The sequence below is a fragment of the Stenella coeruleoalba genome (assembly GCF_951394435.1).
Source record: "Stenella coeruleoalba genome assembly, chromosome: 14".
NCBI classification, from domain to species: Eukaryota; Metazoa; Chordata; class Mammalia; order Artiodactyla; family Delphinidae; genus Stenella; species Stenella coeruleoalba.
The window spans coordinates 73,426,447-73,453,693 of NC_137160.1; the positions used below are offsets into that span (position 1 = coordinate 73,426,447).

The following is a 27,247-nucleotide window of genomic DNA, read 5'->3' on the forward strand; positions in this document are numbered from 1 at the left end:
CAGCTGCTGCGGAGCACCTGGGGCGGGTTCTGAGCTCCCTTTTCACTCCTTGTGGTTGGAATCAGAGCCCTCTGTGCCCCCCACCCCATACACTCTCCTTTCTTTGTTCAGGTGTTTGCACATGGCTGCCATTGGGAGCCAGCCCATTTCCAGAAGAGGAAGTCCTAGGAATCTTTTGAGGTGGAGAATTGAGGATGTCCTGTGGGAGGGAGAGAGGGAGAGAAAGCATTAGGAAGTTGAATTTTCCCAGAAATCTTGACAAACCAGCAGATTCATAGGGGTATCCAGGGGAGTTCCCTGGCGGTCCATTGGTTGGGACTCTGCGCTTCCACTGCAGGGGGCCTGGGTTCGATTGCTGGTCACGGAATCAGGATCCCACATGCTGGGCAGTGCGGCCAAAAAATAAAGGGGGGGTGGGCTGTCCAGAGATGGTCTCCTGACCTGGGATAGGCCTGGAGCCACCACGGCCTCCCAGGTCCACGTTGCCTTTTCAGTTGGAGTCACACATCCGGCCTCAAGCGTCCATTCACATCCAGATAAGTCTTCCAACTAATGGATTGATTGCCTAACCAGTGGGGCCCAGGGCTGGCCTCTCTAGGGAGGCCTTGGATGCTAGGCCAGTGACAGGCAGAATATGTGGTTGGCCAGGCCCAGCAGAGCCCCAGTGGCCAAATTTTCCCTTAAAGATGGCCTTTTAATGCTTATTTCTTGTGTGATTGTGGTATTGTGGTTTTACGGGAGAACATTGTTACTTAGGTGCATGTGAAAGTATTTGGGAGTGAAATATCATGATGTCTGCAACTTAGTTTTAAATGATGTAGTAAAAAAAAAAAAAAGGGGTATATGTGTATATACTGTGTATATATGTCGAGAGAGAGAAGGAGAGAGAATTTGTACAAGTGTGTACAAAAAAGTGGCAAAAACATTAACTGTGACTGAATCTAGGTAGAGGGTATATGGGTGCTCATTGCAATGGCCTTTCAACTTCTCTGTATGTTTAGACATTTTCATGGTAAAAAGCTGGGAAAAAAGTAAGAAAACCTTGCTTTTCCATAGTGGGCTTGGAGTTTTTCGGTCAGGGGTGCTCATAAGTGACTACCTGTGGTTGACCTGAGTGACTCTCGGCCTCCCTGGGTGGGCAGAGACAGGAGCCAAGTGGTTCTGGGATGGTGGTGACTGGTGACTCTCAGCTGGGGTTGGGGGCATGTGGTGACCCATGCAGAAAAAAGGACAGGGCCAGGCAGAGACAGTGAGCTTCCCTGGTGTGGAGGGAGCCTCTGGAGTTATTTTGGGTATGGTGATGTTAACCGGACCAGTGTCAGGGCAAGGGATGGGCTCTGGTTGGAGTTTGGAAGGGGTTGCCTGGGTGGGATGCAGAGCAATGCTTTACAAAAGGCAGAGAGCAGCCTCTGGGCAGCTGGAGACTGGGGGAGGGGACGAAATGCCATTCGCTTCACATCACGAACCTCCTATCTGTGGCCAAAGGAACACCATTAGCCTGTGGGCAGTGGAGGCCGGAGTGGCCCTAGGCTCTTGCTGGCAGCTCCGCTGGCTGTCCAGTTCTCCAGACTTGAGGCTCCCTCTACTGGAATCCCCACTCCCAGGTCTCTCTTGTCTTGGTTTGTGCAGACTCAAATCCTGTCCACCAGGCCTCCCATCTGTTTGGGAGAAATAGCTGGGTTCCGGCACCAGTGGCCCCCTTGGCTTTGAGGGCCCTGGTGCCTACTAGAAGCATTTTGGGCAGCCAGTCGGCCCTCGTAAGGGGAGTGCTTCGCCCGAGGGTTTTCTGTGAGCTTCACTTCTGTCTGTCAGCAAGCAAGGATACAGAGGCTGGACGCTGGGTCATGATCATGGGGTCGTCCTAGGGAGGTCTCAGAGCCGTGTCCAGCCTGACTGCCTGTTTGAGGAGCAGGATGATGTGTGCTTTATGGGGGTGGGGGTGGGGAGGGGTGGTGCTCGGAGGAAGCTTTATGTAATTCTTGGCTGGGACTCAGGTAATTGTTTTAATGAAATGGAATGCAGCTTATTCAGAACTCTCTTGGCAGAAACAGCCATGTTCTGTTCTGTTTTCTTGTTGGAGAGAACGAGTCACACACTTGCAGCCGTTTGAAAGAGTGGAACCCAGGGTGAGCTAGCATGAGTAAGGTAGGCAGAGGCCTCCGGGGATCTCCTCTCGGTTCAGCGCAAGGATCCTCAGACGGCTCGGCTCGACTCTCCTGGACGCCAGTCTGGGAGCCTTTTTGAATGAGCCATGGACACTCAGGCCTCTTGCAACAACAGAAAGACCCTGCTGCAAGTGGGCTGTGAACTGAGCCTGGAGCTGCTGCCTCCCTCGTTGTCAGGAGGCCTCGTGATGTGGACGTGGGAGCGCTCAGCACACAGCAGACAGACCCTCCAGGACGGTCTGCTATTTGCTGTGTCCCCTTTTTTCCACCTCAACACCTCCTGTAACTCCCCGCGCGCCCCCCCTTACCCCGCCAGCATCTCCCATCAGTGTCGACATCCGTGGTCTAATGTGACCCATCCGCAGATACACCTGGATCCCCTTTCCTTCTGGTTTCCTTTCCACCCCGTCTGCCCCTGCTGACTTCTTTAGCCTGCTCCTTTTTCTGTTTTGAATGCAGCCTGGGCCGTTCTTCCACGTTTTCTTTTTTGCTAAGAATGCATCTCAGTCTGTAGCAGCCATATTTCCCCTCCCTTCCTTAAAACCTGCTTCTCCGCAGAACCCCCTGCTTCCTTCCCCTCCTCCTTCTCTGATCCCTTTGTGGGGCGCAACATTGCATTTTCCCAAAGGTTTTTTCTGGGCTCCCTGTTTCTCTCCTAGGTACCCAGGTAAATTTATCTACTTGCGTGACCTCTTTTATCACTGGTGTGTTGGCAACTCCTAAATTTATATTTCCACCCCTGACGTGGATTCTATTGTCCAGATTCTTCCGGTCTGCACGCCAGCAAAGACCCAGCTCATTTCCTTCTCACTCTCTCTTCACAGCCTCATTTGTTGTCTGCTCTCTCTGTTATTGCCCCTTCCCTTCTCTTGGCCTGTGTTAAACCATTTCTGCAACAGTTTAAAATTTATTTATTTTATTTATTTATTTTCGGCTACATTGGGTCTTCATTGCTGTGCCGGGCTTTCTCTAGTTGCGGTGAACAGGGGCTACTCTTCATTGCGGTGTGCAGACTTCTCATTGTGGTGGCTTTTCTCTATGCGGAGCATGGGCTCTAGGCTCACGGGCTTCAGTAGTTGTGGCACACAGGCTCAGTAGTTGTGGCTCGCAGGCTCTAGAGCACAGGCTCAGTAGTTGTGGCTCGCGGGCTTAGTTGCTCCGCAGCATGTGGGATCTTCCTGGACCGCGGCTCAAACCTGTGTCCCTGCATTGGCAGGGGGATTCTTAACCACTGCGCCACCAGGGAAGCCCCATTTCTGCAACATTTTAAGGTTTAGGAAACATGTTCACATGCTTCGTCATTGTTCGTGATTCTGACAACAGCCCTTTGGAGTATGTGGTAGCTTCCTCCATTTTACAGATGAGGAAGCTAAACTGCAGCTCAGGGCACATAGAGGAAAGGGTCACACCCAGTGTCACCACAGATAATGTAGTAAAAACTTGATCTTAGGTCTTTGAGTGCCCAACCCCCTTCTCTTTTTCGTTCTTCATGTTGGAAACGTTAATGCAGAGATGGGAATTTGCAGGTTGGATTTGGCCTGCAGACCCGTGTTACTTGGCCTGCGTGGTATTTAAAAATATTCCGGGACTTCCCTGGTGGTGCAGTGGTTGAGAGTCCGCCTGCCGATGCAGGGGACACGGGTTTGTGTCCCGGTCTGGGAAGATCCCACATGCCGTGGAGCGGCTGGGGCCGTGAGCCATGGCCGCTGAGCCTGCGCGTCCAGAGCCTGTGCTCTGCAACAGGAGAGGCCACAGCAGTGAGAGGCCCACGTACCACAAAAAAACCCCAAAAAACAAAAAAAACAAAACAAAACTTCCGAATTAGTTGCCAGTATTTAAAGTATCAGGAGATTGCACCCAAAAATCCGTATGTTATTTCTTTCGAAAAATCAGAGTCAGCTACACTGGACGCCCATCCTTCATGGCACTGGTTTGTTGAATTCGACAGCTCCCGCCCTTGCATCGGCCCTCTCTGTTGCCTGCAGCGGGCCCACTTTGGAAGGTTGTAAAAATGCTTTCTTTCTGCCCTGCATTTACGGCAAACACACAGTTGCCAAGTCTAGGGGGCTTCTTGAACTGCATTCTCTGAGTTAGATTTGACTTCTGACCACTCCAAGCACTTAGCTCTGCCCGAAGTCTGGACCCTTGTCCATGTTGCAGAAAATAGCCTCCTGACCTGTCCGTCTCCTTTCACTCTCAGCCCTTAAGGTCTCAGCTGCAGTCACCTTCTTGAGAAGGTTTTTTTTTCCGGTTAAAACTAGCCAACCTCTTGACCCTCCCGCTTCACTGTAACTTCACAGATCTGTGTACACTGGGCTTTTTTCCTTTTGTCTCCCTCTCTGCCCTGTAAGCCCATTGAAGACAGGGATCTTACCTGCTGTTCAAGTGTCTCTAACCTCCGAGTATGGCTTGGTTTTCTCTGCAGTTGCTTAATAAATATTTGAAGGTGGCTGATGATTAAATGAGTATGAACTGCAGACACCCATCATGATGCTGAACCTCCAGCAAACTACTTCCTCCATTGGAGAATCTGAGCCAGAAACCCTCTGGGTTCCAGGCAGGTGGGGAGGCAGCGTAGTGCCACAGAAAGAACACAGGCTCGCCTATCAGCCCCTCCTCTCCTGGGTCTGTATCCGTGCTGCCACTTGCCAACTGTGTGACCTTGACAGGTCACCTTATACCCTGAGCCTCAGCCCCCTCATCTGTGAAACAGGCGCATTTCCTGAAATGCTATAAAGTACTCAATAAACGGTAACGATTATCATTATTATTCCCTGGAATAATCTAGACATTGCTCTGGGGGGGGGGGTTGGCTTTCTCTGTCACCTTTCCACCTGACAACTCTGCTGCCTGTGTCTGCTGTGGCCTTGGTGGCGGGCATTTAGAGCACACGTACCTGGATGGCCATTTAGCTGGGCCTGGGGGAGGATTCTGAGCTCTGTTAGCTCCCCGGAGAATGTGATTTGGGACCCTTCGTGTCCCTGTGGGGTGAGGACGAGTGTTTGGGGCTCTGCTCTGCAGGTGAAATAGTCATGTTCTGGTGCTGGTGGTGTTAAGTTGGATTTTGATTGTGTGACATCTCGCTTCCCCTGAGCCTCTTCCGTGGCTTTGAGGAGGAAGCGGTGGAGGAGGACGTTGTTTGGTGGCTTGGTTTATACTGATTGCTCATCTAAGACTAAAATTTGAGAGTGGCCAGAGAGCTGCTCTTGGATCAGTGCAGGGCTTCTCCCAGAACTCGCAGGCCTTCCTCTGGCCAAGGCAAGCTGTAAAGGATGGTCTGTGACATCTACAAAACCTCCCAGGATGGGTCTAGGCCAGTGAGGTTCCTAGTAGCAGTAGAACAAGGGAGAGTTTGGTTTTCTGGGCCGTGAACTGTGGCTTTTGTCAGCTGAGTGGACCCAGTACCTAGGCTGCCCCCTGTCTGCCTCTGTACCCATTTAGGGGCAGCCGATCTGTTGGGTCAGTCCCAGACCCCATTCAGGTTTGAAGTGGTTCAGAGAGTCGTGGCCAGGCTTTTCCTTGCTCTCTGTTTCCAGGAATATTCCTCTTCCTTGGGTGGAAATGGGAGTGTCCCACAGCCTGCACTTGGTTTCCTCCGGATTTACCATTTGCCCCGTGGACTCCCTCCAGACTCTGCTGACCGACTGGGGTGGGTTCTCATCACTGGTGAGCTGCAGGACAGCCGCATGGGGCTGGCTCCTCTGGGGCGGGGATGAAGGAGCGGACACGGCGCCTGGCACACTACACTCGTGCCTCGTCGGAGACCTGACCTGGTTCCCTCCTGGGCTCGCTTGGTTACATGCTGCCCATCTTGGAAAGTCCTATGTCCTCACAAGTGGATGTGTGGTTTCCTCACCGTCCTTAGGAGCGTCAGCCTAGCTGCATCTTTGGGGTGAGGGAGCTGTTGAGATAGCTCGGTGGCCTTGTTTTCTCCCTGTCTGAACCCCTAAGATGGTCTCTTCTGCCCTGTCCTAAAATTTCCAAGAATTCCCGCCTCTTCTCTGTCTTTGGAGAGCCGCACTGGAAGTCTTTTTGCCTGGTCTGCTGAGGCAGCCACGCCAGAAACAAGCTGGGGAAGAAGAGGAGTGTCACCTGGAGGTGGTTGTCATGCTTCCTGTGGTCACTTGTGATTATCTGTTCCAAAACATCCTGTTTTCACCCTTAGTGCAGCAGGAATTCTGACCTGGAGACAGCTATTATCTGCCTGATCTTGGACAGAGGCATGGGGCCAGGGGTGTCACAGCTCATCTGCCCCGGGGGACCCTGGGCTTGCTGGTTGCTGGCTGTTGATGGCATTGCCGGTAGCAGCTCCTTTCCTCGTCACTGGCTTGGGCTTCATCCCAGCTCTGCCCATTCTCTTCTCCCTGCTTCTACTGCCTGTGAGATTTTTCCTCCAAATGTTCTGTTGCGTGTGACCAGTCAGCCCTCCCTTCTCTGTGGTTCTGGACTTCAGTCTTTCTTAGAGTGGAAGGGGCCTTAGGATGTCACCCACTCCTGTGGTTGGGGTCTCTGCCGATCACCTCTTCAGTCAGAGCTGCTCACTTCATATCTGTTTATATATTGGGCTTCCACTGAAGACTGCAATTGCAAAAGGGGTTTTGTGGTTTTTCAAAAACTTGAAATTAAAAATGTAAAATCATTTGAAAATCACTTATGAGGTTCAACCCACCTGTTTTACAGAGGGACAAACTGAGACCCTCTGAGGAGAAAGTACTTGCCTGGGACACTTCATAGCAGAACAAGCCTGTGCTTTTTTCCCTCTTTCTAGCCCTTCTTGGGAATATCCGGCTTCCTAGTTTTCTTCATTTCTAGAACCACGCACTTGCCACAGTGTATCCTCAAGCCTTGTTTTCTTCTAGAGACCTTTCTCATGCCATTTTTTTGTTTTTGTTTTTGTTTTTGCGGTACGCGGGGCCTCTCACTGTTGTGGCCTCTCCCATTGCGGAGCGCGCAGGCTCAGCGGCCATGGCTCACGGGCCCAGCCGCTCCGCGGCATGTGGGATCTTCCTGGACCAGGGCACGAACCCGTGTCCCCTGCATCTGCAGGCAGACTCTCAACCACTGCGCCACCAGGGAAGCCCATCTCATGCCATTTTGTATCCAGTATTGTTGCTTACTTTGTAAAAGTTTTTATGTCAAAGAAGATACATACCTATTGTAAAAACAAAAAAGAAAAAGGTACAGAGTGAAAGTCCTTCCTTCCTTCCCCCACCAGGGGTAACTGTAGTTAACAGTTTGCCGTGTATCTTACTCACTCATCTTCTGCACATTTGTAAATACATAAGCATGCATGTGATATACATACCCTTCACTTTTTTTAAACTAAGATGAAATTCACATAACATAAAATTAGCCACTCTAAAGTATACAATTCAGTGGCATTTAGGACATTCACAATTTGTGCAACCATCACTTCTGTCTAGTTCGGAACATTTTCATCACCACCAAAGGAGTCCCTGTATCCGTTAAGCAGTCACTTCCCTTTACTCCCTCCCCATAATCCCTGGCAGCTACTAATCTGCTTTCTGTCTCGATGGATTTGCCTATTTTGGACATTTCGTATAAGTGGAATGATACAATACCTGGCCTTTTGTGTAGAGTTTTTGTTTTTTGGTTTTTTTTTGTGGTACGCGGGCCTCTCACTGTTGTGGCCTCTCCCGTCGCGGAGCACAGGCTCCGGATGCACAGGCTCAGTGGCCATGGCTCACGGGCCCAGCCGCTCCATGGCATGTGGGATCTTCCCGGACCAGGGCACGAACCCATGTCCCTGGCAGGCGGACTCTCAACCACTGCACCACCAGGGAAGCCCCATACCTGGCCTTTTGTGATTGGCTTATTTCACTTAGCATAATGTTTTTGAGGTTCATTCATGTCGTAGCATGTATCGGTACTTCATCCCTTTTTATGGCTGAATAATATTCCATTGTATAGATAGACCACATTTTGTTTACCCATTCATTTGTTGATGGACATTTGGGTTATTTCCAGAATTTGGCTATTGTGAATAGTGCTGCTATGAACATTCTCATTCAAGTATTTATCTGAATACCTGTTTTCAAATCTTTTACGTTTATATCCCTTCATTGTTTATTTTTCTCTCGTTTTTTTTTTAAATTACTTAATTAATTTATTTATTTGGCTGCGCCGGGTCTTAGTTGCGGCATGTGGGATCTTTGTTGCCATGTGCGGGATCTTCCGTGTAGCATTTGGGATCTTCACAGGGGCATGTGGGTTCTTTAGTTGTGGCATGCCGTTTCCTTAGTTGCAGCACTTGGTTCTTTAGTTGCAGCACTTGGTTCTTTAGTTGCAGCATTCGAGATCTTTAGTTGTGGCATGTGGGCTCTTAGATGTGGTATGTGGGATCTAGTTCCCTGACCAGGGATCAAACCTGGGCCCCCTGCATTGGGAGCATGGGGTCTTAACCACTGGAACACCAGGGAATTCCTTTCCTCTCTTTTTTTAATTCAAGTTTATTTACAATATTGTGTTAGTTTCAGGTGTACAGCATAGTGATTCAGTTTTTTGTTCTTTGGGGTTTCTTTTGCAGATTATATTCCAATATAGGTTATTACAAGATTTTGGGTATAATTCCCTGTGCTACACAGTAAATCCTTGTGCTTATCTATTTTATGTATAGTAGTTTTCCTCATTGTTTTTAAAGTTTATTTTACTATGTTGTTGTAAATGCCTATGAAAAGGACTAATTATATTCATGTTCCTTTTAATATTTAACTTTTCTTTAATACTGATTATCAGTGTTATACACATTCATTGCAGAAAACTCAAAAAGTACAGAGATGCACAAAGAAGGAAATAATGAAAACTCAGGGAGATAATCGTCCAGAGATAACCACAGTAACTGTTTTTATACATTTCTGTATAATCTCTTCAATGCATATGTATTTACATAATTGGGATACCAGTTGCCAGCATTAATATAACATTTACCCTGTGCCGGGCACAGATCTAAGTGCCTGACTTGCGTTACCATGTATTTTTTTTCCTCACAACAACCCTTTGAAGTAGGTATTCTTATAGGTGCAGATGCTAAAGCATGAAGAGGGTAAGTGACTTGCCTGAAGTGAATCGCTGGTAAGTGGCTGAGCTGGGATTGGAATCCGGAGACTGCTGTAAGCCACTGTCCCATACAGCCCCCTTTGATTCCTGTAGACTGTTCTGATTCCCACTCAGAGATGCCACTGGGGAGGGAGGAGGTGAGGGAGACAGGCTGGTATGTGTGCATGTGTGTATTTCGTGTGTGTGTGTATCACAGTGTGCTTGGGAGTGTAGTGATTGAGGAAACGAATCAAACAGATGCATGGCAGGTGTGAACACTGCCCTCCCACCCAGATTTGTCAGGGAGTGAAAACCACTGGGAAGTATAGTGTCAGTTGGTATGTCTCTCTCCCCTCTGGGAGAGGTCTGTGGGCCCCGAAAAAAGAGAGGAGCCTTTCCTACTCCTTGGTGTCCCCCAGCGACTTCTGCTTCAGCCCTCTGTGGGTTCTCTGTCCTGCTGCTCTACAACTTTCGGGTTATTTGATTATATCTTCCTTCGGCTTCCTTTTGAAAGTTTTTTTTTCTCAGTTACTGAGCTTTGTCAATTAGAGAGTTGAACTCTCCAGCTACGATTGTGGATTTGTCTTTCTTTCCTTTCATTTCTGTCGATTTTAGCTTTATCTGGTTTGAAGCTCAGTTATTGGATGTGTATGACTTTAGGACTATTACATGTTCATGACGAATTGACTTCTTATCATTATGAAGTGTCTTTCTTTATCTCTAATAATATTCCTGTCTGGAAGTCCACATCGTCTGATTTTCACAGAACCACTCCAGCTTTCTTGATATTAGTGTGAGTGTGGTATATTTTTCTCCATCGTTTTATACCTATCAAACTGGTAGGAACTGTTTATCTGTGTCTTTATATTTAAAGTGTTTTTCTTAGACAGCTTATTTTGAATCTTGCATTTTTATCCAGTCTGACAATCTCTACCTTTTAATTGGAGTGTATAGACCTTCTAAGATTTAAAGTAATTATCAACACAATTGGGTGTAAGTTTACCATCTTGCCACTTGTTTTCTGTTTCTACCATTTGTTCTTTATTCTTTCTTCTTTTCCTGCCTTCTTTTGGATTCATGGTGTATCTTTTAAGATTCCATTTTATCTCCACTGTTGGCTTATTTGGCTATACTTCATTGGTTTATTTTTTTTTCACGGTTGCTGTATGGTTTACAGGTTTAACTTAACACAGTCTACCTTCAAATCATAAACCACTTCACATATAATGTAAGAACCTTACAACGGTGCAGATATTCCCATTCTCCCCTCCCGTCTTTTGTGTTATTGTTGTCATAAATCTTACTTCTACTTATATTATAAAACCCACACTATGTTGCTAGGCTTTTACATTTACCCGCAAATTTACTATTTCTGGAACTCTTTGTTCCTTTGTAAAAAGGGCTTTTTTTAAGTCTGAAGAAATTAACAAAAATGTTTGCAAAACATTATTTTTTTCCCTTCCTCTCTCTTTCAGCTTCTCATCCAAAAACTTGTCGTCCTCTTTCTTTTCCTGGCGAGTTTCCCCTGCCTGTGGAGCTTCCCTCTGCATCGCTAATCCGTGCGTGCTTTTTGGCTGTCTCATCTGTGGCTTGGTGGTGATAATCAATGATGCTACCAGCTGCTTCAACTACAGAGCCCCATGGCTGGTGTTGCTAACACATTCCAGTGGTCCAGGGTTCAGAAAATCCACACATTCCAGCTCCCATCTCCTGCTCCTCTGCCCCACAGGGAGAGGTGTGACAGGATCCAATCTGCAGGATGCTGGGGCTGCATTTCTCCCTGTTCCTCCTTGCCCTCCTCCTCCCCCTCCAGGTCCAAGTGAAAGTGCCACCAGCCCCAGGGCCTGGCTGCCCGGGTACCAGATTCCCGCCAGCTGCCTCACTCTTGTGAGCCAGCCCCCTTCCCTGACCTCCCCTCCCCCACCCACAGAGGACGCCAGACAGGCCACACAGTGAGTTGAAACCTTATGTACCACCAGGGGCTGCTCTGCTCAGGCCACAAAGTCTTGTGCAGTGTTCCTTTGATTTTTTTTTTTCTTTAAAGGGCAGGAGTGGTGCCGGTTGGAGAGGTAACTAGATCACAGTAGAGGGAAATTTCCTGGGATAGAAGAGGAGGGAGGGCTGGGGCCCTGTGCTTATGTGTTGCTCGCCCACATGGTGCTTGGCATGTACTGAGCGCTCACAGAAGCCCGGAATGGCATGGACTGCAGTGGTGAGCAGGTCTCAGCAACAGATGGGCTTGGTGGGGCTGGGCTCTGCTCGATGCAAGGAGGTAAAGATGGATGGAGACAGACTCCCTGCCCTTAATGAGCTGTCACAAGCTGGTGGGACAGAGGCACTCAGGCAGACAGTTCCTACTGGTTTGATATGTGCTGTCATAGGGGATGTGCACAGTGCTTTGGGAACTCAAAGGAAAGGGACCTGGAGCCCTGTGCCAGGAATGTGGTCAGGGAGGGCTTCCTGGAGGAAATGGTACCCTAAGCTGACTCTTTGATGTGTGCTTATTTTAACTGGAGTCTTGACATTTAGAAAAGCCCCACACTTTCATCCTTTATATAGATCATAAGGATTTCCATAATAAGATTTGGGAATCTCTTACAGAAAATGCTGTAAAACCTGTACATTGTGGTGTATCTGTCCCTAAATAAGTGTTGTCTTCTCCCTTTCAATGTTGCTATAAACAGTGTCACCCATGTAGCATATGTTTGCCTTTTTTTTTTTTTTGGCCACACCATGCAGCATGAGGGATCTTAGTTCCCCAACCAGGGCTCGAACCCGTACCCCCTGCATCGGGAACGTGGAGTCCTAACCACTGGAGTGCCAGGGAAGTCCCCAAACTACCTTAATTTATGTGTGTTTCCTCATTGTAAGCAGGCTTTTCTTCCTATCTGGATTTTTTTTTTTTTTTTGATTTTTTTTGTGTATATGTGTTCTACCAATTAGCTACTTTTGCAGTTTTAATCCTGTATTATTTCTCCTTTGTTTTGTGTAAAAGGAGAAAAATAAAAAAGCTGGAATCCCCGCCCCCTCCAAAATGTTTATTTTCCATAATAAGATTTGGAAATCTCTTACAGAAGAGACCCCCCCCACAGCATAGAAACCACGCGTTCCTATTTATTTTGGTAGGTAGAACGGATCCTTTTTATACTCGTGTTGCAGAAAAGGAAACTGAACTGTGATGAGTCTCAAGGGATAAGAAAGGATTTAGCCTGGAAGAGAAGACAGGAGAGTGGACGGCACAGCATGTGCAAAGGCCTGGAGGGAGGAGGCTTTTGTGTGTATGTGCTAATAAGTTCATGGGCTCTGCTGTGGCACCGTGTGTTGTCCCAACAGGATCTTACAGACTCATCAAACTTAGCCTGAGCAACAAGGCCACGGACAGTCGCTAGCCTTTGTTTCCCCAGTGGAATGACCTTTTTGGGTGGCCTTGGTATGGCAGTTGAGGTGGGGCCAGCCTCTGGGGCTTCTGTTATCCTCCACTTAGGTGTTGAGCTCTGTCAGTGCAAATTCTTCCTCGGCTTAGCTGCGGTGGAGCCCTGGGCCAGTTCTGAAGGGCATTTCCACAAGAGTTTGGGGCCTGAGATTGTGTCCTGGGCCCGCTGGCCCCAGTGGTGAGCCTGTATGCTTGTGTGACAGGAAGGACCTGGTTCCTGTGATAACACGCTTGACTTTACCCCTCTTCCGGAGGGGGGCTGTCAGGGGATGGAGGCAGCTTTGTATTTGGATTTCAGGGCTGGACTTGGGCACCACGGGAGTGGGCTGAGGGAGGGGTGAGCACTCTGAGAATTCCAGAGCCGGCTACATGTAGTTCACAGCTTCCCCACACCCGGGCCAGAGCACACAGGAGTGGCAGCACTGTATCGTTCCCCAAACCTCTGCTTCCTGGGCCCCGGAGAGATTCAGAGGTGGCTTGGCCAGGGGAAAAGAAAGGTCCTTGGGCTTGGGTAGCCCCGTGGCTCTGCCTGTCCTGGATCGCTGCCCTTGTCACCCTGACTCTCCTGTGCGCCTTCTTCCCCGAGGCCCTGCTTCTCCTCCCACCTGCCCTATCTCATCTGGTGGATGTTCCGTCCTCCCGCAGGAAACAAACGTGGGAGGCATCCTGTACTCCTCTGTCTTCATAGCCACTCAATTACCAGGTCTCCTTGATTTCGCCTAGTTTTATTTAGAGCATTGTGACTCTTGGGCCGCCTCTGGTCAAGCCCCGCCTCCCTCCCCGCTCCCCTGCACACACTGATGTAAAACGCAAGCCTGGTCCTGCCTTCCCTCCCCCCCACGGTTTGCCCTTGTAAGTCCAGACTCCACAGCTCCTGCGCTCCTCTTCCCCCAAGCTGGGACTTGTGCTCTGAGCTCCAGCCCCCTCTGTCTGCCAGGCTGTGTCTCACCTCTGCCTCTGTTCCTTCCTGTGCCTGGAAAAAACCTCTGCTCTCTCCCCCTGGCCCAGATTATGACAATCTTCCACTAGTTAGCGCTCTGTGGGGACAGACACTGTTTTGTTTTGTCACTTTTTTTTTGGCTACGCCGTGTGGCATGAGGAATCTTAGTTCCCTGACCAGGGATTGAACCCATGCCCCTGCAGTGGAAGCATGGAGTCTTAACCACTGGACCACCAGGGGAGTCCCCAGACATTGTATTTTTGCCACCTCTGTGCCCAGCATGGTGTTTGTAGACATTATCGGGGCCACCGCAGGTAAAGGTGAGGCGGCACCCAGGGAGAGGGATGGAAGGACAGGAGGAGGCAGGTCCTGGGGAATTCCCCCATCCCTATGATGTCAGAGGCTGTTATCATACCCAGTCTACAGATGTAGGAACTGAGCTCAAAGAGGTGCAGTGCCAGCAAGTGGCAGAGCTGGGACTTAGAAGTTTTCCAACTACAAAACCCACACTGCATTTCCTTGCAAACTCACGTACTTGCTGAGGCCGGTGGGTGTTGTGAATGGTTGGAGTGGGCCAAAAAGAAAGGGCGTTAGATTTCATGCTACAGCCAGTGGTGGCCCTGCAGGTAAGTAGACCCCTACTGGTAGCTCTTCTGACTGCTCCTGGGAAGCCAGACAATCTGGCTTTCATGTGAAATCTCTCGATTTATTAAGACTAACTCAGATTTCTTTTAAAAGCACAAACAGGGACCTCCACTGCAGGGGGCCAGGGGGTATGGGTTCGATCCCTGGTCGGGGAACTAAGATCCTGCAGCCAATAAAAACCCCACAAACACATCCAGGGAGTTGTGTGGTGGGATGCAGCCTGCAGGCCTAGGGCTGGTGGCATCTGCCATATTCTCTGTTGCCTCCTTTAACCCCCCTTCCCCGGGTCCTGCTGCCTCTAGAATCCCCTCTGGAAGAAGAATCAGAGTTCATTACTTGAAAGAGCTCTTGGAAGATTATCTGGGCCAACCCTTAGCCATGTGTGGTTCCTATTTCACCAAAAGGGTAGGTAGGCGTGGGCAAGTAAGGAACTGTAAAATCTGCCCTCGCCGGGAGTCTGTGCTCCTGGCCTGAGTGGCTGGGCTCAGCCCCACCCCCAGTGGCTGCTGGCACTTCCTGCTGTCGGCCACTGCACACTGAACTGCCCTTGGCTCTAAGGGTGGCACCACCCCTGGGATCTTCCCTCAGAGGACCTGGACGCCAGGCCAGAGCGCCATGGCTGCGCTTTGAGCCTGGGTTTTGAAGTTTGTCCCTCTCACGTGGAAACAGGAGTCTTTGTTCACAGCCAGTGAGACTTGACTCCTCTTGTCCCAGCTCCTACCTCAACTACGTGTGGGGTAGGACAGTGGAGTGGGGGGACCAGGCACCCCCGCCCCCCGCCCCTGACTCCCTGCAAGGGACGGTGCCCACGGAGGGAGACCTCACAGTTCGGGGTACAACAGGGAGGGGTGGATGGGGACAGAGACTTGCACTTTTTTTTTTAAGTTTTATTTTTTTATTGAAGTATAGTTGCTTTACAATGTTTCAGGTGTATAGCAAAGTGCTTCAGTTATATATATCTTCTTTTTCAGATTCTTTTCCATTATAGGTTATTATAAGATATTGAATATAGTTCCCTGTGCTGTACAGTGTGTCCTTGTTTATCTCTTTTATATATAGTAGTGTGGATCTGTTAATCCCAAATTTATCCTCCCCTGCTTTCTCCTGTGGTAACCATAAGGAGACTTGCACTTTTTTAAAAAAATAAATAAATACATTTATTTATTTATTTATTTATTTATGGCTGTGTTGGGTCTTCGTTGCTGCACGTGGGCTTTCTTCAGTTGTGGTGAGGGGGGGCTTGGGGGGGTACCGCTCTTGCCATCTGTCCTGGCTCTGCTGGGTTGGATTCCCGAGAGCCCCAGATGTCTCCTCCAATAAAACCCAAAGTAGGGCTGAGATGGATACTTCCCCCACCACCCTGGCCAATCTCCTGATGTAACCAGCTGGGCATGGTGGAGGGAGGCCAGCCATGCCAAGCCAAGCTGAGCCCTGGGACCTTTTCTGCCACGTGAGCCCCGGGGCACAGACCACCCTGTTCGGTTCTTCCGTGAGGCTTGGCATCTGCTTGGCTCTCTGCTTCAGTTCTGGGGCTGGTAGGCTTCTAGGTGATGGACTACAGGGGCTTATTTTGGTTCTCTTCCCACCCCGTCCTCCTCCTCTGTACCTTGATGTCCCTACATGTGAGCCCTGCCAGCGAGACTGACAGTCCTTGGATGCTTTTACTTTCAGGCAGGTCTTTCCCTCCTTTTTTTCTCTTGTGGTTTCCCAGTGTGACTCTTGTTAGCCAAAGTCGTGAGGACTGTGGCCTCCATCTGCTCCCTCCCTGTCCAGGAAGAGGCCGAATTCCCAGTGCAGAGAGTCAGCAAGGATATGGGCTTCCAGAGAAATTTGTCTTGACCTCCTCAGGAAATGGCTGGAATCATCTCTCCTTTGTAGATCAGCGACACCATCCCACCAGGGCCTGTGTGGGGAGCTTGGGAAAGACTGGGCCAAGACTTGGGGCTCCTCCCTTACTCAGGAGGTACCAACAGTCAGTCAGGCAGCCCGAGAATTTTGTCTTGCCCCAAACCAAGCAGATGGCTTCCAAACTTGTGAAACTGGGAAGACCAGGGCTGGATGGCATAGATACTTCTAGGGAAGTGAAAGTGTAATTGAGGGTCAACTGGGGGCCACTGGCCCTGGCTTTCTGGCCCCCTCTGCCCCTTCTTCTCTGCTCTTGAGTATCTCAGATAGTGGTTCCAACTGTGTTCTAGTGTCATACCCTCCAGATGATACTCGTGACAGATAAGGATCATGAGCTGCCCATCCTTCTTCTGGAGGGTGCTGCCTGGGGTTCTGAGCACTTTCCAGCTCTTTCTCTCCCTCAGGAAAGCATATTGGAACACATGTGGGTGGGCTGACAGGCATGAACCCACTTAAGCTTATTTTCAAACAGCGAAAGCAGGGCTTCCCTGGTGGTGCAGTGGTTGAGAGTCCGCCTGCCGATGCAGGGGACGCGGGTTCATGCCCCAGTCTGGGAAGATCCCACATGCCACGGAGCGGCTGGGCCCGTGAGCCATGACCGCTGAGCCTGCGCGTCCGGAACCTGTGCTCCACAACGGGAGAGGCCACAACAGTGAGAGGCCCGCATAACACACACACACACACACACACACACACACACACACACAAAGAAAAAACAGCGAAAGCAAATAAATAGCAGATGTCCATACTTTATGATCCTTAGCTAAGGACAGGTGGTGGCACACCTCAGGCTGATTGATCGTACATCGTACGAGAGATTCTTTGTCCCTCCCTCAGTTGGCTGTTTGGTGCCTTCAGTGGAGCCTTGACTGCCAGTCTGTCTCCTGATGATTCTCTTGCCACCTCTGCCTGATTCTGGTGAGGCTGGGGAGCCACTGTGCCCCAGAACGATGGCCCTGGCTCCTCAATCTGTGCAGATAAGAAGAGGGCGGAGGTCAGCGCCTGGGGCAGCCCCATCTTACATCATGCTGTTTGGATGGGCAACAGGGTAGAAAACACTCTACCAGGCAGCAAGTTAGCCTAGAACATGGAGCTCCCCGTGCCACCACTAGGGGCTCATCTGTGGCACAGGGCCCTGCCTGAGGGGCAAAGACAAGAAGGGAGGCCCAGAGCAAGGGCCCCAACAGAGGCCAGGGTGGAGGGGCACCCCAGTGGCCAGCCTTCTTGGATTGCTCGAGGGGCTCTGGAGACTGGTGCTTTGGAAATGGAGAGTGTGGAGAGTGGTGACAGGCAGAATGAGGGACAGCTGCTGACAGCGATGTTCCTCTCCCAGTGGGGTGTCATGGAAAGAACATGGGTGAGCTCTGCAGTCAGGCAGAGCTGTCCTCGTCGGGGTGGGGGACTCTGCCAGGCTGCAGAGCGTACTCATCAGACATCTCTGAGCCTCTTCGTCCTGATCTATAAAATGGGGTTGTGAGGCCTGCACGTTTCTCCCCATGCCCCCTTGTCTGAGCTTCTTTCTGGTCACGCGACCCTGTCTTTACGTTCCTTTGTGGCACTCTGCAGGGCTCGGAGCCTCAGTGGCAGGAGCAAAGGCTGCTCTGCCCTGGGCTTGCTCTGGGAGGTCAGAGACTGAGCTCCTTCTATTGCCGAGATGCCAGGTTCAATGCCACAGAGCTCTCAGACTGCAGTGACTTCCCAGCAGGTGGCAGAGCTGGCATGGGGCTGGGGGGTGTTGGAGCCCTGTAACTTCTCGCTCTCGCCTCTGTCCTTGCTAGGGAGTGAGTTGGAGGCTTCTGGGCTCAGCTGATGTTCTCTGAGGAGGACTTGGAATGAACCCAAGGAACAGAGGGATGAGGTCAGTGGTTTGCTCAGCAAGGAGGCCCGAGTTAGTGACAGACCTGTCACAGCTCCCAAGATTCCTGGCCGCAGTCCCTGGCTCCGCCTCCTCCCCCTCCCATCCTTAGGGAGATGAAAGTCGGCAATGATGCCATGATGCGATGATGTGGGTTTCTTTCCCCTAGTGTCTCCTTGTGTCACAGCGGGAGGCCTGGGAGGCTCTCCCCAGCCATGGTGGTTTTCGCACACTTTTTCATTGATTACTCACCCTGTGCTCTATGAGCTATCTGAGTAACTAAAGCCCAGAATTGCCACCCAGGCTGGTGAGTGGTGTGGATTTGAACCTGTCCCCCTCTCTACTTGAAGGCCCGTTCTTTCCACTCAGCCACGCTGCCATGCAGGCTGGGATGCCAGGAGGGGTATAGAGAGAGCTATGTGATTGTCCCAGCTCCCAGCGTCACATGGGAAGACAGATCTATGGTATGGACAGGATGGCTTTGTGGGGCTGTTTAAATGTCACCTAAGCCCCCATGTGCATGTACAAAAAAGGTCTCTCTGAAGCCTCAGTTCTTATCTTACAATTCATTTGCATTTTGCACCTGACTCCATAAAGTAGACTTTTAATTTAAGGCAGTGATTTCAATTTCTTGCTTCTGAGTCAGCTTTTTTTTTGTTTTTTGTTTTTGCTTCTGAGTCAGTTTGATCCTCAGAAGGTGTTCTGGGTTTACCTGTGCCCCTGGCCTCCACGCTCCCCCTGGGGGTGTGGATATCCCTGTAGATGATGGGGGTGGGAGGTATGTTCAGTGCTGTGAATAAAGGCACTTTGCTGGGGAAAGGGAAGAGGGGGCCCAATTTGGCCAGCAAGGCAGGTTGCAGTGAGCGGGCCGAGAAGGTAAAGGCCAGTTGGGGCTGTATTCTGAGATGCTCAAGACCAGAATGCCAACCCCAGGGGTTCCAATCTCGTTCTGTAGGCAGAGAGGGTCATGGTGGCTTGAGTATTCTGACTCTCTTTGGCTTGGCAAACGTCCAGTCACTGTCCGAGAGGCTCATGAGGGTATTCGCGCTGTGGATCTAGCAAGGGGGGAGGAGGTTCCTGCCCTCAGAGGGCAAGCGGTCTAGTGGACGCGCACAGAAGGGGTGAGGTTTCAAGTTCACACTGCTGTCGTCTGCTGCAAGGGTTAGAATGGGGGAGCGCAGGGCAGGCGCTGCCGGCGAGTTCGAGAAGGGGCCGAGCGTGGATTCGGATGCCGGTCTAAGTTGTTGGCTTCCTGTGACAGAAAGGGAGGCAAGTAAAGGGGAGAGGCCCCGTGAAGGAAGAACGGATGGTACTTGGTGACAGTGACATGTGGGGAGCTGGAAGAGGGCCGCAGGATATCACAGGTGCTGTAGGAGAACCGGGGAAGGCCGGCAAGAGAGAGTGCGGTCAGGAAATGGCCTAGCTGCCGGAGATGGGGAAGAACGGACCTGTCCTGTGGCCACCGTGAGCCGTGTTCATTAGTCAGAGCTTGACTGGTCAAGAGGGGGTAATAAGTAGTGCTATGAAATCCAGAAACATCGGGAAAAGACTACAGCTCATTCCTGGAACAGGCCAACTTTTGAACTTTCTGTTTGGGTCTCTGTAGGGCGGATGACTCACTTCTAAGCCCCTCCTAACCTCTGTTGATGATTAGCAGGGTGAGAGGCCCCCGGAGCCGCCCTGCTCTGCAACAGACTGACTTGCCACAAAGCCCAGATTGCAGGAATGGATTGGGTGGATTCGGAATAGCTGAGAAAAATTCCAGCCCCTGAGCCGCCTGGGTTCAATGCTGTCTATCTTGTATGTAAATCCACGTTTTACCCTTTGAAGGAACCAGCGGGGTGGGCCTGGAGTTGGACCCTAGACACGACCTTAAAAAAGTCCAGAGTCTCTGGGTGACCCGAGGAGGTGATGAAATCTGACCAATGAAATGCGTCCACTGGGTTCTGGGCCCTCTGGAGGAGGGTGGGGCCCGCTGATCCCGGACCCAGAGATGAGTTATTTACAACAGAAATGAGACTCCGCTGTCCAGTCAGCCTGGACCTGCTGCTGGGCCCATCTTGGGGGGGTGGAGGTGTGCAAAGTATACCTGGGCGGCTTCTCCCACCTGTTGCTGCTTAACCTGCTGGAGCCCCATCAGATGGGGTAGCCGCCGTGGCCCAGGGCCTGGTCACTGGGGGGTCCTGTGTGGGTGCCCAGTGCAGATGGGGCCTGGCACAGTTGGGCTTCTGCCTGGAGCTCGGGGTGACCTCTGGAGTTGCCTTTCCGCCTTTATTCTCTCGTGTCTCTGGTTACCTGTGCTCTGTGACCTTGGGCGCCAGCCAGGCACCCAGTGAAGAGAGCCAACCTGCCTACACACTCATGTTGTGTCAGCCCCTGCAAGGAAGGGCAGACAGGAAACCGCCCTCCTAAGGCATGTGGGAAGCCCAGGCAAGAAACGCCTCCTCCAAAGGGCCGCCTCCCACCTCTCGGAGCAGCAGCTTGGAAGACTCCTGGCCGTCTCCCCTGGTTTCCTTTGTGTCACCCCCAGCCCACACTTCCTTCAGGGCTGAGAGTAAAATTGCAGTTCCTGTTGAGTGAGGCATGAGTCAGCGAAGGAGAATGGTGGCTGCATCTTCATAACCTCCAGGCACTGCTATTAAATATTTAAATGACACTCCAGTATCGATTGTTTCTCCTCCATCCCCTTAGGGAGAGCAGTTCGCTGTCTGGGATTCAGATAATAGCAGTATCTTGGATTTAGACAAACTCCAAAGAGCTCCAGAAAGGTTCTGTGTAAATTTCACCCGAAATTATGTTATCTCCTCCTCAGAGCTTGCTATCAGGCATGGGAACAAATTGGGTTCTGCCCGTTTTACAGCTAGGGAAGATGCCCGACCCGATGACAGGCACCCAGCAGGCTGGGCCTGGAATCACAGCATCCTGGCACTGGCAACTTTCTCTGTTCATGGCTCCTTCCCCATCTTCCTCGTCCTCACAGTCCCGCTGTCATTCAGCCATTCATTCTACCTGCAGGGGATATGGCATCAAGCAAGATAGACAGGGCCCCTTAATTCTTGGAGAGGAGGCAGTCGGTTGACAAGAACCCAAACTGGCAGGGGAGGCCCTTCAGGAGATTGAGTTCCTAGTCGGTGTCCAGGCCCTGGGTCCCCGGGCTGGGTAGTGCAGAGCAGATCTGGCCTAAATTGTAGATTGGCCCTTACTGGTCACAGATCTGTCTTTCCTCCCAGGACAGTTATCAGGATAAATATACCCAGCTCCCCATTCCTGGGGAGTTACTCACCATGTAAAAGTGCCCTGCTGCCCTGGATTAGATTACCTCTGCTCTAACTGCTCATGTGCTCAGGGCTGGGGGAGGGGGAGACACGTCTTCTCGTCCTGCTCTCCTTCCTAATCTGGAAGAGTCTCAGCAAAGGGGCCGAGATGAGACCATCCCCGTAGAGGGGAGCCGGTCCTGCTGTTTACACAGCTCCTTCCTTAGGAAGGGCCGAGCCCCGCTCACTGCTTATGTACTGAGCTTGGGCAGCTGTAAGGAGGCTGGGCAGCTTCTGCTCTGACACTTGAGGCCACCAAGCCTGCGCAGGTGGTCAGCAGGGGGGCCGAAACCTCTCTTGCCCAAAGTTCTGAGCCCAGCAAGGTAGGCAGGCTGAAAGGCTGGGTTTCTCCAGGTCCGGTGGGGAAGGGACTCACCAAACTGCTGCTGTCTTTGTTAGAGTCTGGGTCTCACCATAAATGGAGGGAATGGACAGTTGGCCCTGGCCTGGGAAGGCCTTGTGCAATGGCAGTCCCTTATGGCTGTGCTGGAGCTCTCAGGGCAGTGTTTGCTACACCTTCCTTCTGCTTCTCAGCTTCCAAGGAAACACCTGCCTGAGCTGCGAAAGCTGAGTTACATTGGCCTGCAGAAAGAAGGTGGGTGAGCTGAGCCTTGTTCTTATTGTGGGCCTCTTCTAGGCTAGGTATCAAGAATATAAGGCATGTCAAGCTGGGGTCTTCCTGGTGGCCAAAGGACCCCACCTCTTTTAGATCGGCCTAGCGCTGGTGTGGCAGGGGAGCCTGTGAACTCTGGGATGGGATGATGCCCCACATGTACCTGCCCCATCATGAAGATCTGCTGGGCAGGCTTCTCCATGGTGACCTTGTTTTCCCCAGAATGGAGCCCCTAACTGACGATCTAGGATTGCAACATCCTTTGCCTTCAGGATGTTGAAGCGCTTTTCTCCTTCCCCTCCAGGGCTAACCACCTCTCTGGGAGGGAACTCCATCTACTGAGCATGTGCTCTATTCCAGGGACTGTGCTAAAGCAGGCACTTTATATCCACTCTCTCATGTAATCCTTACTCCTGTGAGTAAGGTGGTGGAATTCCCATTGGACGGACAGGAAAACCGAGGTACGAGAGCAGTTAAGCAGCTGGACGAGCAGCTTGGCCACAGAGCAGAGTTTGTGTGACTCAGAATTCCCCTGTGTGAGTTCTAACATCTCATGTCCTCAGAGCCTGGGAGGGAGAATGAAATCGCTCTGGTAACCGCCCCCCCGCCACATTTGAGGGATCCTGGATGGCCCTTTATCTCACTCTCTTTGGCGTCCATCCAGCTCTAGGTTTGTGATCTTGATAGTCTTTATCACATACTAAGAAGTTGCTGGGCTTGGGTAGGAGGAAGCCAGGCTTGTGAAAGAGGCTTGACTTGTCTTTATATTCCAGTTGGGGGTGGAGGTGGAGGTGGTTAGTTGAGTCTCTTTAACTTATTATTGGGCGCCGTGTGTCTGTGGGTCAACCCAGGCCCCCAGGCCTCAGTCTGGCGGAGATCCCCTATGTTGGGGACGTGAGGGGGCCTGGGGCGCCCTCCATCCTGGGCGCTTGAGCTGGTCTGGGAATATGAGGGGAGCAGCTGCAGCATTTGCCCTGGAATGCAGCCCAACTGGCCCCCGAGTCTCCTCCCTCCCAGCGCAGAGAGCCTGGGCACCTGAGTCTTAACCCCCTCAGGGCTGCAGAGCCAGCGGCTACCCCCCACCCCCGACCCTGTCTTCAGGATTGTGCTCGGCCGATGGTTGCTGGGGCCCAGGGAAGGGCCTTTCACCTTGTCCTGGCCCCGTGCGCTGTGCCCACCCGCCCGTTTGCTCCTGGGCAGCCTCTCAGTGGAAGCCATAACCCCTCTGAGTGGCTCCTTAGGTGCAGCCGCTGGGCACTAGAAGCTAGGGCATGTGTCTGTCTCTTGTGTCACTCTTGAGTCACGCCTTCAGATGATGTGTGCTGCAGGCACGGCCCAGAGGCTTGGCCCCCCGGCGTCGTTGTGCGCCTCCTCACAGCCTGCTCCGTCCCTCCAGCTCAGTCAGGCATTCCCTGGCACTGAAACTTTCCCGGTGCACCCATGGCCGGCTGGGGGCTCCCCGGTCTTCCCCGGCTCTAAAATTCCGTGATTGCGCGAGGTTACCTTCGGTTACTCCCCGTGGCGGAGAGCCGACGGGCCAATAGCTCCCTCTGGCGGGCAGCGGAGGACGGTCTGCACCCCTTCGCTGCCAGGGCGCAACAAGCTGGTTGCCTCTGGTGGACTGGAAACTTTGCATTAACTCCCCCATTCCCAGTTTCGAAAGGAGAACTCTCCCTCTCCACACATACACTGGATAGGCTCCCAGAGACCTGGGCTTTCCCTCTTCTTGGATGGAAGTAACAGAGCCTGCATCCACTGGTCTGGAGAGGCAAAACGCCTGCAGAATCTAGGGTGATTTCCTCCAGCAAGGGGCTGGGAAGCCCCAGAGAGAGCTCTTTCCCCAGGGTGACTAGGGTGGTCCTAGTTGCTCTGACTTGTTCCGGTGGTCTCAGGCCTGGACCCAGAAGCTTAGTGGAGTGACGCTGAGGAAGTCTGAGGCCTTCCTTAGGCTGAATGAGTGAGCCCTGACTGCTTACTCCTTCTGTGTGTATGGAAGCCATCCTCCAAACATGTGGGAGAGAGGGTGTGTTCCAGCGGCACCATTTTCTCTGACACCTTCTTCGCGATATGTGTAGAAGGAATCCTGAGCCTGCCCCTAGGGTATTCAGAGCTGGCACCAGGCAGTAACTGTAGCTGAAAACTGAGGACCTTCCCCCCACCCCCGCCCCCACTGTGGACTGCAAGTGGACTCCATCTGCCACCTCTGTTCACTCAGGCCGGGGAGGAGTTTGCTGAGCTTGCAAGGAGACTTTGGCCCATCACCATTTTGCAGCCTTTGGGGAGAGAGCAGGCCTCGGCACCCATAGGAATCCAAAGTAGAGGCCAGCGAGTACTCCTCCGTGCCTCCTGTATTCCTGGCTCTCCCCTGAGGCGCTTGTGAGGGGTTTGGTGGGACAGTGGCACCAAGTCCTGTCTATCACAGAGCAAAGACCAAGGATGGAGAGAGAGGAGGAAGCTACACCGCAGAACTGGTGGCTGTGCACGTCCTAACTCTCACTCAGACACAAGTTTGGACAGTGGTGTGCCTCTGCTCTCTGACATCCACAAATGTTTCACTCTGTTTTTGGGGTGTTTTAAAAAAGATTTATTATTTATTTTATTCATTTTTGGCTGTGTCGGATCTTAGTTGAGGCATGCGGGATCTTTCGTTGTGGCGCGCGGGCTTCTCTCTAGTTGCGGCACGCGGGTTTTCTCTCTCTAGTTGTGGCGCGCAGACTCCAGGGCGCGTGGGCTCTGTAGTTTGCGGCACGTGGGCTCTCTAGTTGAGGCGCACAAACTGAGTAGTTGTGGCACGTGGGCTTAATTGCCCTGCGGCATGTGGGATCTTAGTTCCCTGACCAGGGATTGAACCCACGTCCCCTGCATTGTAAGGTGGATTCTCTACCACTGGACCACCAGGGAAGTCCCCAAATGTTTTCCTTTGAATGTTACTTTATTACTTTGCTTTTGCTTTTCTCTTCAAGGTTGCCCTTTTCTTGTCTTGCCCAGATCCTACCCATAGAGGACTTAGGAGAAGTCAGCACTTTGCAACCCAACCTGACCTCCTTGGAGGAAAATCTTTTTCTGAATTACACAAAGCACCTGAGGTGTGGTGTTTGCAGCTTCCCGTGTACTATAGCATCTGCTATCCCATATAAAGCTCACGCCAGTGCTGTGAGGTGGGGAGCTAAGTGATTTGCTCTGTGGCTGTGGGTAGTGTAGATAGAGGAGCTGGGACTGAACTCAGGTCTGGCTTGACTCCACAGATCTTTTTTCTCCATCCCCCAGGACTGGTCCTTTTGACCAACAGATGTATCTGTGTTGAAAAGAGCCTGTTTAAATCATAAACCAGAATCCATCCGTGAACCAATAAGCCAGGCTTGCAGTCAGGTCATGAGTGAGGTGGGAGAAGGTGTTTGGTGCAGAGGCTGGTGGTGTCCCTGGCTCAGAAGGTTTGACAAGGAAGCTTAACCATCTGTCTTCTATTGAGTGGAGCCCGAGAGACCCGAGTTCAGGTCCCAGCGGTGTCACTTCAGCCAGCTCAGGCAGTGTGGAGATGTGCCTCTGCCTCTCTGAACCTCAGTTTTGCCATCTGTGCTAGTGGTATCGTGAGGAGAAAGAGAGGTGACACAGGTGAAACTCCTAGCACGTGGTGGGCATTCAGGCATGGCAGCTGCCCTTGTTACCCCTACTGGACTTGCACTTGTTGGGGGCTGGCTCTGCCCATGATGGAGAAGGAGGGACCCCACCCCTCCTGCTGGCTTGGGCCCAGAGGAAGCCAGGACGCCTTGTGAAGCCAAGGCAGCAGGTGTGGCCGTGGAGAGGCCACTGGGATTGGCCCTGGACACTGGTTCCTTTTCCACTGTTACCTAGACACAGACTCCCTCTAGTTCCGGTTTGCTAGAGATAGGAAGTCAGGCTTCTTCCAAAGGACCTGGAGGAGTCGGGGGCTGCAGGAACTGACCTTCCTTGGAAGTCAGAGACATCCCAGGCCTTGGAACAAGCTTCTGATCAGCTGGGTAGGAGCCTGGGGTAGGTGCTGCCAGCCTTGGGGGTAGGACATCAGGGCACGTAGCTGGGAGGTGTGGGCCCACAGACCCAGGCGCTGGGTGAGGCCCTTGCTTCTTTCTTACTTCCTTTGAGCAGGGGTGGGGTTGGGGACAGGGCCACCAGGAAGGATCAGACTGGCAGCTCTCGGAGCTTGGGCCCCGTCATTCAGGAAGTTGTACTGTTTAAATCTGGCACCATCTTGTGACCACAGCAGCCTCTTGCAGGGCAGATTTTTGGGGTTTGGGGCCTCTGAGGAGTCAGTCCTGTCACTTACCGGCTTTGTTATTTGGGGCCAGTCCCACCACCTCTTGAAGCCGGTTTCCCCGTCTGTAAAGGGAGGGTGAGAATTCCAACTTCATGGGGTATTAGGAGGATTAACTGAGATCACATATGCAACGTGCCCAACACAGTGCCTGTTACTAGTAAACGGCCATGATCCAGCCATTGCTTTCTGGTGGTTATTATCACAAGGGCCAGGGACCGAGTTACCCCACTGCAGCAGGCCAGCAGCGGGGGGAGAGTGAACTAGTCGGTGACACAGCAGGAACGAGGGCATGGCATGTGGGGCCAGGCTGTGGGGCTGTTGAGGGTCCCAGGAGGGCAGGATCAGCAGCTCCTGCCCCCACCCCTCCAGCTGTACCCTTCTTGTCTGGGGACTGGGGAGATGCAGGGCCCCCTGCGGGCTGCCTAGTGCCAGGGTAATGGAAGCTTGCACTTGAGGGCTGATTCGGCTCCCTTGCTGCTGTTAAAAGCAGAATAGTGGGGCCCTGGAGCCTCTGGGGCCAGGCTGCTTGCCAGGCTTCCGCAGAAACAGCCTACAGAGCAGTCCTGCCCCTCTCTGCTGACGGGGGCGGGGGGTGGGGGCGGGAACGCTGCACCAGCCTTGTCCCTCACACTTCTCACAGCAGCCCCGAGGCTCTCAGGAGGAGCTTGGAGCCTGAGGTTCGACTTCTACCTGGTCAGGAGGACGGGTACCACCCCAGGGGCCCCTCCAGGCTGGGGGCTGAGCGGGCTTAAGCTCTTGGAAATTAAGTGGGACCTGGCAGTGCCCAGGCCCCTCCCCATGACGTGGGGCCCCTCCCACCCATTCTCTCCGCCTTGCCCTGCGGAGTCAGAGTGCGGGTTCCAGGCAGGTACTTCTGACTCCCGGCTGGCCAGCCAGCCAGCTGCACAGCCCTGTTGGAAGGGAACGCAGATGCCCGGCTCCCAGAGGTAGGAGAGCCCTCAGGGCGGCCCCAGGAACCTCCAGAGCACCTTCTTCGTGGCTGGGGAGAAGAGCTTTGGGAGCTGTT

At 52.0% G+C, this 27,247-nt stretch overlaps 1 protein-coding gene across 2 annotated transcripts in view; it reads left to right on the plus strand.

The window, feature by feature from the left end:
- Positions 1-27,247, plus strand: part of PXN (paxillin) — a 45,211-nt gene that overhangs the window by 5,155 nt on the left and 12,809 nt on the right. The window lies entirely within an intron of this gene.